Here is an 11,690-nt window from a genome sequence, read left to right on the forward strand (position 1 = left end):
GATTTTTTTCCCCCAGGAACAAAAGTCAATCTCACTGATCTAGAGGATGTAGATCAAATTCTCTTCCCTTTTTAGAAAATCAGGGTATTTGCCTGTTTCCATTCCCAGCTTACGCCTCGAGTCCTTCCCAGTCCTTCTCATATCATTGAGAAGTGACTCAACAATCACTCCCATCAGACCTTTCAGTACCCAAAGAGCAATCAGTGAACACCAACATGCATTTGTTAAGCACCATGTCACTCCTATTGAAGGGCACCAAATGCATTCTTTTCACTTCCTTCTCTGGGCTTTAGGTCAACATTTCCCCCACTTTTCTCACTTTTCCCTACACATTTTCCTGCCTCCTAACTAGATAGCTGGAGCATATATTGGGCATACTGCTCATTGTATTATTTGTGATTCATCTATTATCTTCTTCACTGAGTTTGAAAGTCGAGATGGGTCTTAGTTGTCTTTGTTCCTCCTCTAGCACCTGGTGCCTGACACGATGCTCATAACTGTTTGTTGAATGCTGAATGTTGACTTCTCTCACTACCAGCCCTTAGATCTAAGAAGCATATTGCTATTTAGCACTGTGACCTTGAACAGAATTATCATTCTCTTCTATTTACAACTCACAGCCTCCGTTAGAAGATCATAGGATCCAGGGAATGCCTTAATTCAAGCAGGCCAAACTATCAAAGCATAACAGGCCACTGGGCTTGGGAAGCTGCCAGGAGGCAGATGTTGCTGACTGAGGGATTTCAGGAGCTGGCCAATCTGTCACCGAAGCTTATGTGCTTCTTGGAAAATCCCAAACAGAAGGAGTTTCAACTTTGATCAGTGACTTTGATCAGTCAATCAAAATGAATTCCCTGCATTCCTACTATGTGCCCAGTCCTATGTTAAGAACTATGGCTCAGATAGTGCTTAAAGGATAAACCTTATTGAAAAGATAAGACTCAATCCCTTCCCTCAGGTGACAGTCATGAGCAGGAGTTCTCAAAGTGTGGTCTGAGTACCCTTGAGGTCCCTGAGACCCTTTTGGGTGGTCTGCAAGGTCAAAACTGTTTTTATTAATAATACTGACATTTTGATGTCTAATTAGGCAAATATTGGTAGATAAAGGCCACATAAACAAAAGATCTTTGGGTGGGGTATCAATAATTTTTAAGAGTACAAAGGAGTCCACAGACTAAACAGTTTGAGAAGTGCTGGTCAAGTGTTTAGTTGGGGAAACCAGTTATGGATTTATCACATGAAGGGATTGGGAAACAGCTCAAGAAAGCATATAATTAAGGACAGAATGATGTTACAAATCATAAATTCAGGGAAGAGGTAGAATGTATAAATCTTTATCTCTCTGCTGTATGGGGAAGAGTACCAAAAATCCCCCTCCCAGGCTCAAACATCACTCACAGGCTTGCCCCTAAATAAAGCAAGCCTTTTGAGGGCAGTGGCGATCAATTTTTCTTCCCTTTGTATTCTTGGCATCTGGCACATTCACAAAGCACCTTTGGGTGGTGACCATCAACTCCTCCTATAGCACTGATGGCTTCTTTTCAGGGCTAATTAGGCCTGGGAGAGACTATTATTCCAAGAGACTGGAGTCTTCTCCCTGTATAGGCTCCAAAGATTGTCCAGGGCAGTGATGCTGCTTTGGATGGCCACTAAAGTATTGATTGCTACTAAAGGAGATGAATACAGTAGATGACTTTCTTCCACCGATACCCTTTCCCTTTAGGGAGGTAAAAAGCCAGCATATGGTGGAAACACATTTGTGGTTCTGGTTAGCTGATGGGATTGTTTTGTGGAGTTTGTTGGCTGGCGATGCAGTGGTTACGTAAGTGCTATTTTGCTTAAAGGCTGTCAGTGGGGAGGTATGTGAGGATTCAGCAGATTTATCTTGAAGAGGGCAACATCCACACTTGAAGAAGGGTGAATGAGTAAGGATTACTCTTGTGAAAATCTGAAACTCCTTCTGCTCCACAGACAATCAATCCCCCCAGAGTTCTGAGAAATGATGTTGGTTGTTGGTAAGTTTCCTGTAGACAATGACTGGGGTGGGAGCTCTAGTCTGGACTCTGGGAATCTTGACCCAATTTCTTAAAGATAACATTGAAAGTCATTAGACCACTTCACTCACAGTGTTGTGGCATCTCATCCAAACATTGCCTTAGCAACAACATTCCAGAGCCAAATAACTAGATAATAACTCATTTTAGAGGGTCAGAGTGGGGAAGGAAGTTGTTTAAAGAAATTTGGATATAGCAAGGCCTTGATTAGTGTGAATAATGAATCCTATAAAGTGGTTGAATTATTTTAATTTGTACTGCAGGAACCAATGACCAAACTTTACATGATTATGACTTCAAATAATACAAATTTGAATACAGGGGACCACTTCATGGGATTTCATTATTTGTGCTAGTTGGGACCTAGCTGTGTCTTATAGCTTAGGGGTTTTTGGGAACCTGAAGTTTAAACTTCATCCAGCTTTGACTTTTGAACTTTCCAGGAAGTGGAATTCTGTCTCCCAAAATACCTCAGTCTACTACGTGGAAATTCCTTTTGGGAGGATGTTTTTCCTTACTTAAAATTTCCTCTTTTCACCTTCCACCCACTGTTCCCGATTTTGCCTTTTGGGGCCGAGGGGAACAAGTTTGTCAGTTCTTTCAAACACTTGAAGACAGCAATCATGTCAACCTATCTTTCTCTTCTCCAGGCTAACCATCCTCAGTTCATTCAGCCTATTCTTCTATGCCATGAACTCAAGACCCTTCACCATTGTGGTTGCCATCTATTGAACATTTTCCATCTAATCAATGTCCTTCCTAGAAAGTTGTATCTGGAACTGAAGGTCACACCCCAGATGTTGACTGATAAGGGAAGTTATTATCAACTTCTTAGCCCTCGACTTTTTTTTTTTTTTGATCTGTACCTATGGTTTAATTGGCATAAAGAGCTCATTCATAAGGGAAGAATATTAGGGGAAGGGAACAAAGATTTTTTGTGTCTACTATGTACCAGGTACCGTATTAAGCACTTAACAATTATTAACTTATTACCCATTTTATAATGAGGCAATTCCTTACTACAGCCCAGGGTCACACAGCTAGGCAGGGTCTGAAGCCAGATTTAAACTCAGGCTTTTCACTCCAGACCCAGTACTCTATCCACCGTGCCATCTAGCTTCCCAGCTGTAGTAAGGAATTGCTGGTTGGCAAGTATTCTGGAACTTTTATTTTTAGAGAATTTTCTGGGGGCACTGAGAGGTGTTCCCACCTTTTTACTCAAATTGACAATTATTCTGCAACTTTTAGTCCTAGAAAGTTTATTTGAGGGGGGTAGGGTGGAAGGATTCTGTGGCTAAATGACCTGTCCAGGGTCACAGCTCTGGTGTGCCACAGAGGTAGGACCTGAACCCCATGCTAACTCTCAGTCTGGTATTCATGCTGATTTTCAGAGTCCTATATACCAGGGGCAGCTAGGTGGCAAAGTGGATAGAGCACTGGCCTTGGAGTCGGGAGGACCTGAGTTCAAATCTGGCCTCAGACACTTACTGGCTGTGTGACCCTGGGCAAGTCACCTAACTCCTCCCTTCCCCTTCCCCCTCAAAAACCCCCTCCTATAATACCAAATGTCTCTTAAGGCAGCTTCAGAGACAACACTAGCTCTTTTGGCTGCCATATTGAGTTTGATCTTTTTCAGATTCACTTTTATCCAGCCATACCTTGTACTTACAAAGTTGACTTTTAAAAATCCAAGTGCAAGACTTTCCATTGACCTCTATTAAATTTCATCTGATTTGATTTGACCTGTTAAGTTCTTTTTTTGTCTTGACTGTCATCCAGTGTGCTACCTGTCCTTCCAAACTTCATGTCATCTGCAGATAAGGATGCCCTTTACATCTTTATTCAAATCACTGAATAAAAGGCTAAACACACAGGGCAGAAACAGGTTGCATGGCATTTCTCTGGAGACCTTTAAAAACCTATAATTTACAGAGCACTTTAAAGTTTGGGAAGCACTTTGTATCCATTACCTTATTTGATCTTCACTGACTATGTGAAGTAGGTACTCCAGCTATTTTATTCCCATTTTACGGATGATCACACCAAGGTTCATAAAGGTTAAGTGATTTGTTAATAGTTACCCCACTGGGAAGTATTCAAACCCAAGCCTCTCCTAGCTCTAAGTCCAATACTCTTGCTGCCTTTTGTGCTTCATGCTTTCAGATGATCACATTCATGATCCTATCCATGATCTCAGGGAAACTTTACAACAACCCTGTGAGGGCAGGAAAGGAATTGCCCCCATTCTATTGGTAAGGAAACTGGGGTACAGAAAAGTTTATAAACTGCCTATATTAAGAACTCTGTGGCCCCATAGGCACTGAAAAACTGTCTAATTTTCTGTTCCTTTTCTCTTTCCTCCTTCCCATTTGGACAATGATAATCTTTCCTGGGTCCTCTAAAGCTGCTAGAAGTATCTTGTGGAACCAAGGAAACAGTACATTCCTATCTTCCTTCCTAGTCATGGCTCTTATTAAGAATTTCGAAGACAATTTACATAGTTAGTCCCCTTGTAACTAGCCTCCATGAGCTCTCACTGGTTAGATGTTTTTCCCCGATAATGAGTGTGTCTGGGTTATAGGGCAGGAATGGAGGAAAGAGTTGCCTCTCAGAGGTTCATACTCAATTGGCCTCTTAATTCCTCAGGCCATAAAAGAGGAATTGCCTTTCTAGCAAGGAAAGGCTTCAGGCTAGCCTCTTTGTTTCCACTAACTTTAGGGACCCTTCAGCACATGCCTAGTGAGCTTACTGGGTATTTGACCTTGGCCTGGACAAGGCCACACAACTAGCTAGTAGTAGAAGATAGAATGAGCTAGGCCTCCATAAGGATTCTCAGCTCATTGCTCTATTTATTATATAACCCAACCTTTAAAAGTTATGGTCTTGATGTCAAAGACTATAGTCTCAAAACAGATATCTAACTCTTCCTATTAGAAAATCTCTACCACTCATTCTAATAATTTGCTCCCAACTTTTAATAGATTCCGGACAGAGGCAGCTTTGTGGCACAATGAATAGACTGCTAGTCTTGGAGTCGGGTAGACCTGAATTCAAATCTGGCCTTAGATGTTTGCTAGCTGTGTGACCCTGGGCAAGTCACTTAACTTCTGTAGGCTTAATTTTTCTCAACTGCAAAATGTAGATATCATAACAATACTTTACTCCCAGAGATGTTGTGAGGATCAAATGAGATAATATCTGTAAAATGCTTAGCACAGTGTCTGACACATAGTAGGTGTTTAATAAATGCTTCCTTCCTTCCTTCCTTCCTTCCTTCCTTCCTTCCTTCCTTCCTTCCTTCCTTCCTTCCTTCCTTCTTTCCTTCCTTTGTCAGATTACCTGATTACCTCTGGGGGATCTTGTTTTGTTCTAGGACACTCTGATTTCAGAAAGGACAATGATAAGGTGGGGAATGTTCTGAGGAGGGTGACCAGAATGGTAATGGGCCTTGAGATTAAGTCATATGCATATAGATTAAAGGAACTGGGGATGCTTAGCATGAAGAATAGAAGATTTAGGAGTCACATGATAACTGTTTTCAAGTATTTGAAGGGCTGTCAAATGGAAAATGGAATATACTTCTTATCCTCCTTCTGGCATAGGAGCCATGGGTGGAATTGCAAAGAGGTAAAGTTGGAGGAAAATGATATGTTCAGATGGTTCTAGAAATAGAGCTAAAAGGGACACGAGAAGCCACATGGTCCAACCCCCTCATTTTATAAATGATAAAACTGAAGCCCTGGGAAGGTAAGTGACATGCTGAAGGTCACATTGGACACATCAGGTGAGCTCTGTGAGTTGTGGTCCTCAGAGGTCTTCACTTAGAGACTGGACAATGACCTGTCAGGTACATTGTAGAGGGCATTGTCATTCAGATATAGGCAAGACTATATAGACATTGAGGTCACTTACAACTTAGAAACTGTATGATTTTTGACTCCAGCATTCTCTTCTAAATATAAACAATAATTCTTGCTCTTTATACCTTACAAGGTTGTTATCAGGAAAGCATTTTGTAAGCCCAATGGAGATAGTCCAGGATTGTGAATCCAAAAGCCTTGGAATCTGTCATGCCCTGCAGACACACACACACACACACATACACACACACACACACACACACACACACACACACCACATGCATGTATACACGTACATGCATTGGATTTCTGATGGCTCACATTCTCTTTTGGAAAAGTTCCCAAATTTTGACAGAGACTTCAAAACCTACATGCTCTATACCTCCTGGAGTGACATTAATTAATGTTGCTAAAGATCTCTAAGCCTCTTTTTTGAAAGGTGCTGGAAGTCGGAGATATTACTTTAAATTCTGATTATAGAAACCCCTACTGAGATCTTGCAATTAGGTGGCAGTTGTTACACTTGAGCATGTGTAATTTTAATAACAAACTTAGTTTTAATTAAAGTAAGGCCTACTGTAACTCTAGATTTAGCAAGAGAAGTATTGCATTCTTAGCAGCTCATTATATATATAATATGCTTGGGTTTCCAGGGGCATTGCCAATTCTGTGGTCTAAAATTCAAATGTGTTTTTAATCCCTATCCTCTAGATTCCCTCTTAGGTGAGTGAGAATACCTTTCTTCCTCTTTAGGCTTTTTTTATGCTTGCTTGTTTCAACAACCCTTTACACCTCCTACTCTTACTCTTCTGGCTCCCAGGAAGACATCAGTTTTCACTTTCTTAGGTCCTGTTCTTAGTCACACGATTTTGAGATTAGGATTTATATTTCAAGGGTTATGTTTATTGGTAACCTTATAAAATAATATGTATCCTATGGAAAGCAATAAAAATATCCCCAGACTTAGGAATCAAGAGGACTGGATCTGTGTCACTAAGTTATATTAGTCCCTTAAACCATGGTTTCTTGATTTGTGAAATAGCGATATGCAAATAATATTTTCATGAAAAAACAGATGGTGATACCTCTTCTTTCATGTCACTTCCAGAGGTAAAATCATGCCCATTTCTTATACTGACCACGTATTCGATCATGTCATGTTTGACTGTGCCGAGGACTTTGGTAGTGAGAACGTTCTTTGGTAGCTATAGCTGCCAGATCCATGGAAGTAGTTTCAGGCCACATCTCCATAGAGATATGATTCTTGGGTTGGTGGCTGTGGGGGCTGGGCTGGAAGTAGGTATGTTGGAGGGATAATGACTCTCTAGGATTTCCTGGGCTTACACGGTTAGCAGTTGATATTGCTAGGAGCAAGGAAGGTGAGCCTCTTTTCCACAATGATGGTTTTGTGGTCTGGGTTGGAAGTAGGGCACTAAAATTCCCAAGGCTCTTGGATTTATGATCCCAGACTATCTCTACTGGGTTACAAAATATTCCCTCAAAACAACATTGTAAGGTGAAAGGGGGAGAAACATTGTTTTCATTTAATAGGTGTAGAAACTGAGGTTCAGATAGGTTAAATCATTTTCCCATGGTTCTATAGCTAGTAAAAATCAGAGCCAGAATTCAAACCCAGATCTTTGGACCCTTAGGTATGATGTTTTTTTCCACTATACCATGTGGCTTCTTATTACTGAGGGTGTAACAGTAAACACTATTCTTTTTTATTTTCAAAATGATGATTCATTGATTATTAAATGACCGAAAAGCAAGTGAAGACATTATACAAGGCAGCTAAAGTAATGGGGAATATAAAACAGATTGAAAATGATTTAAAAAATTTCCTGACATTTTCCTTCTAACATTCCAGGGTGGTGCTGAAGGCCAAAAAAACTTTCTTTTCCTCCACTGTTACATCTGTGAAGCCTCAGTTCAGTGGATCTGTTCCAGGTGGTGGCTGGCCTGATTAATCTAGAATTCTGCCACTCAGAGAAGTACAACTCTCCCCTCTGAAGAGTTTTTCTCTCTCTGTTTGGTAGGAACACATTCAGAATCTGCTGGACAAAATCTTCACGAAGTGAGCTCAGGGAGGTACAGGAGAGTGAGAGTGTCGTGCTAATGAGGCCAAGGTTGCAGTTTCAATGCTTTCGTGAGCATTGTTCTCTGAACCTCAGTGTCCTCATCGGTAAAATTAGTCGGTTTTGTGTCATCTCTAAGGCCTCTTCCGTCCTCTACCCCTGTGTGTTACTGGTATCATCATATCCAGAGAATATGAGGAAGGTCCCTAGTGCTCACTCCCTCCTTTGGAAGGGAGGGAAGGGAATAAGTGTTTATATTGGCCCTACTGTGTGCTAGGCACTCTGCAAATGCCATCTTATTTGACTACCCTTTGGGTGTGAAACTTAGAGGAGGACATGAACCAGACTTGCACAGAAAGTAGGCATGGTTACATTACGATCTGTGTCATTGCAGGGAACACAGATACATTAAATCACAGATCTGTTTTTAGTATTTGAGTGCTCTCTTAATCATAATATCTTACATTTATATATCACTTTTGTTGTTGTTTGGTCATTTCAATCATGTCTGACTCTTCAAATTTTCTTGGCATAGATACTGGAGCAGTTCTCCATTTCCTTCCCTAGTTCATTTTACAGATGAGGAAACTGAGGCAAACAGGGATAAGTGACTTGCCCAGGGTCACACAGCTAGCAAATGTTTGAGGCCAGATTTGAACTCAGTTCTTCCTTAGTCTAGGCCTGGCACTCTATCCACTATGCCACCTAGTTGCCCCACATATCACTTAAAGTTTACAAAGTAAGTCACGCTATCCAACTTGATCTTTACAACAATCATGTGTGAAAGGTGGTACACATATTATTATCTTTATTTTACAGATGAGGAAACTGAAGCTCAGAAAAATGAAGTGACTTGTTCAAGGTAGCCAATACTGAGGCTGAATCCAGTTCTTCCGAATTAAAGAACGGCTTTCTTTTTGTGACACGACATTGTGTCTTCTTCTCCTTGTTGCCTCAGTTGTATAGTACGATCAATCATAGCTCTATAATTGGAAGGCCATCTCAGCTACCCTCTTCAACTCATACATTTCAAAGCCTACCCCTTACATGAAGCCAATCTGACCACTTCAGCCTGTGGGGATCTCTGGTATCCTAGCATAGTCAGTCTCTCCTATGGTTTTAAGCCTAATCATTTTCCAGATGAGGACACCGAGTTACCAAGGAGAGTGTGTAAATTACCCAAGAACACACAGGAAATAGGTATCAGAGGCAGGATTTGAACCTAGGTTCTCTGCCTCTAGACTCAAGACTCTCTTAGCTGTGTCACGTGACATCCAGTACAGACGGATTGCTTCTCATTTACATTTATTCTACCCTTTCCATTTTGGAGATTCATCCTCCTTGTCACAGAGCATGGAAGTAAAGCCACAGTTGAGTAGTTCTGATTTCTCCCTATCATCTGTTAACATTACACCATCTGCCCCATGCAGCAGGAGTGTCCCTTTTTTCTTCTTCTCCATGCTCTTAACATATTTCAGCTTTTTATATATTAAAAAAAAGCATTTATCTATTTTGGGTCCTGTCATCGTACTGTTGCAGTCAAATTGGTCACGTTACCACCCACTGCCTCTCCCTAACCCGTCTGACAGGAATGCTCACTTCCCCCTGAATGCTGCTCTCTCTGCCAGCATTAACTTCCCCCTCTCTCTCTCCCTCTCTTCACTTTGCACATTTCAAAGCCTACCCTTTATATGCAGCCTCTCTGACCACTTCAGTCCATAGTGGTCTCTTCCTTCTCTGGTGTTCTAGAACATTCAGTCTCCACTACGCTTTTAGCTATAGGCGCCCATGTAAGACCTCGTCCTTATAGGTGGGGAGACATTTCCGTGCATGTGGACTGTGTTGAGGGATTTTTCTTCCTATTTTTTAAATCTTCAATGTTAGTGAGTCATTTCTCTGAGGTGGCAGTGAGGACATGAACCATATTCTTTTGCCTGAAAGAAAGGAGTGGTCAGAGTCAATGGCTGAGAGCAAGGACTCATGTTCAGTCCCATTGTCTCTGGCAGGTTGAGGCGGGCAGGAAGAGTTAACTCAGTTCTGATAATGAATGGGAAATTAGAGTTGACCACCTGGGCCACCCAGGGTGAGAAATAGAACAAAAACTCAGTCTGGGGGGAGCCTGGGAATAAGAGGGCTCCTGATTCTGAATAGTGGGCAACGGAAGTTTAGCCTTATCTTCTGATGCCCAAGGGTCTGCACAGAGCAGTAGGTGAATAGGTGAGACAATTTTCCCTCTCAAGACAGAGCCCTTCTTCTCTGCAGTGATCGCCATTGCTATGTCTTGCTTTGTGATCTTTTGCCACCAACCCTAGGTCAACTTCCCCATCACAGTTCAGCCATCATAACACCTTTCTTTGGGGCCTGCCTCTCCCCCATTTCCCAGCACCCCTGGGGAGCATTATAAGTCAGACTTTCTGAGGGACAGTCCTCTCTCTCTCCCAGGTCCACTACACATGCAATTGGATTGTTTTCTGTGTCACCTTCCTCATAGTTAGTTTGCCATCTCCTTCCTCTGCTCCTTCATCCTGTCCTCTGGGATATTTTTGTCCTAGGTGAATATGAGAATGTCCAAGAATTGGAGAGAGAGAGAGAGAGAGAGAGAGAGAGAGAGAGAGAGAGAGAGAGAGAGAGAGAGAGACAGAGAGAGACAAAGAGAGACAGAGAGAGAGACAGAGAGAGAGAGACAGAGAGACAGAGAGACACAGAGAGAGACAGAGACAGAGAGAGAGACAGAGAGAGACAGAGAGAGGCAGAGAGAGAGAGAGAGAGAGAGACAGACAGACAGAGAGAGAGACAGAGAGAGAGACAGAGAGAGAGAGAGAGAGAGGGACAGAGAGACAGAGACAGAGAGACAGAGACAGAGAAACAGACAGAGACAGACAGAGGCAGAGAGAGACAGAGACACAGAAGTACAGAGAGGGAGAGAGAGAGAAAGAGACAGAGAGATAGAGAGACAGAGACAGAGATAGAGACACACACAGATAGACACAGAGGGAAAGAGGGAGGGAGGGAGGGGGGGGGAAGGAAAGGAGTGAGGGAGAGAGAGAGACAGAGACACAGAGAGACAGAGAGAGAGAGACACAGAGAGAAACAGAGACAGAGACAGCATAAGACAGAGAGACAAAGACAGAGAGAGACAAGGAGACACAGAGATAAAAAGACAGAGAGGAGCAGAGAGAAAGAGACAAAAAGATACAGAGAATATTCAGGAGATAGACCATTGAGATCTCCATAGGAGGGTGAGGAAAGCACAGGATCTGAAGCTCAAGGGAAGAGATCTTAGGAGACCAGTAAGGGAAAATCCTTGGAGAGAGAACAATAGACTTGAAATCCGAAGACCTGGATTTAAGTTTCAGCTCCACTGGACAAGTCACTTACCCTCCCTTACCCTGTTCCTTCATCTGCAAAATGGAGATGAAAACACTTGTAATGCCCACCTCATAATCCTGTTATGAGGAAAGCACTTTTAAGTGCTGTATATTGTGATATTATTGTTGTTATCTTCCCCCTGCTCCTCCTCCCATATTTGAAAGAATTCAGGTAGAGACCATCTGAAGACAAATTACTCTTCTCCTATTATTCTTTGTGTTTGCAAGTGCGAGGAGGACAGGAATATCTCTGTTTTCTGTCCCCAACAGCACCTCGCCTGTGCTAGACTTATAAGAGGTTTACAATGAATATTTGTTGATTGATTTCCA

This window comes from Trichosurus vulpecula, chromosome 2 (assembly GCF_011100635.1).
Source record: "Trichosurus vulpecula isolate mTriVul1 chromosome 2, mTriVul1.pri, whole genome shotgun sequence".
In the NCBI taxonomy this organism is placed as follows: Eukaryota; Metazoa; Chordata; class Mammalia; order Diprotodontia; family Phalangeridae; genus Trichosurus; species Trichosurus vulpecula.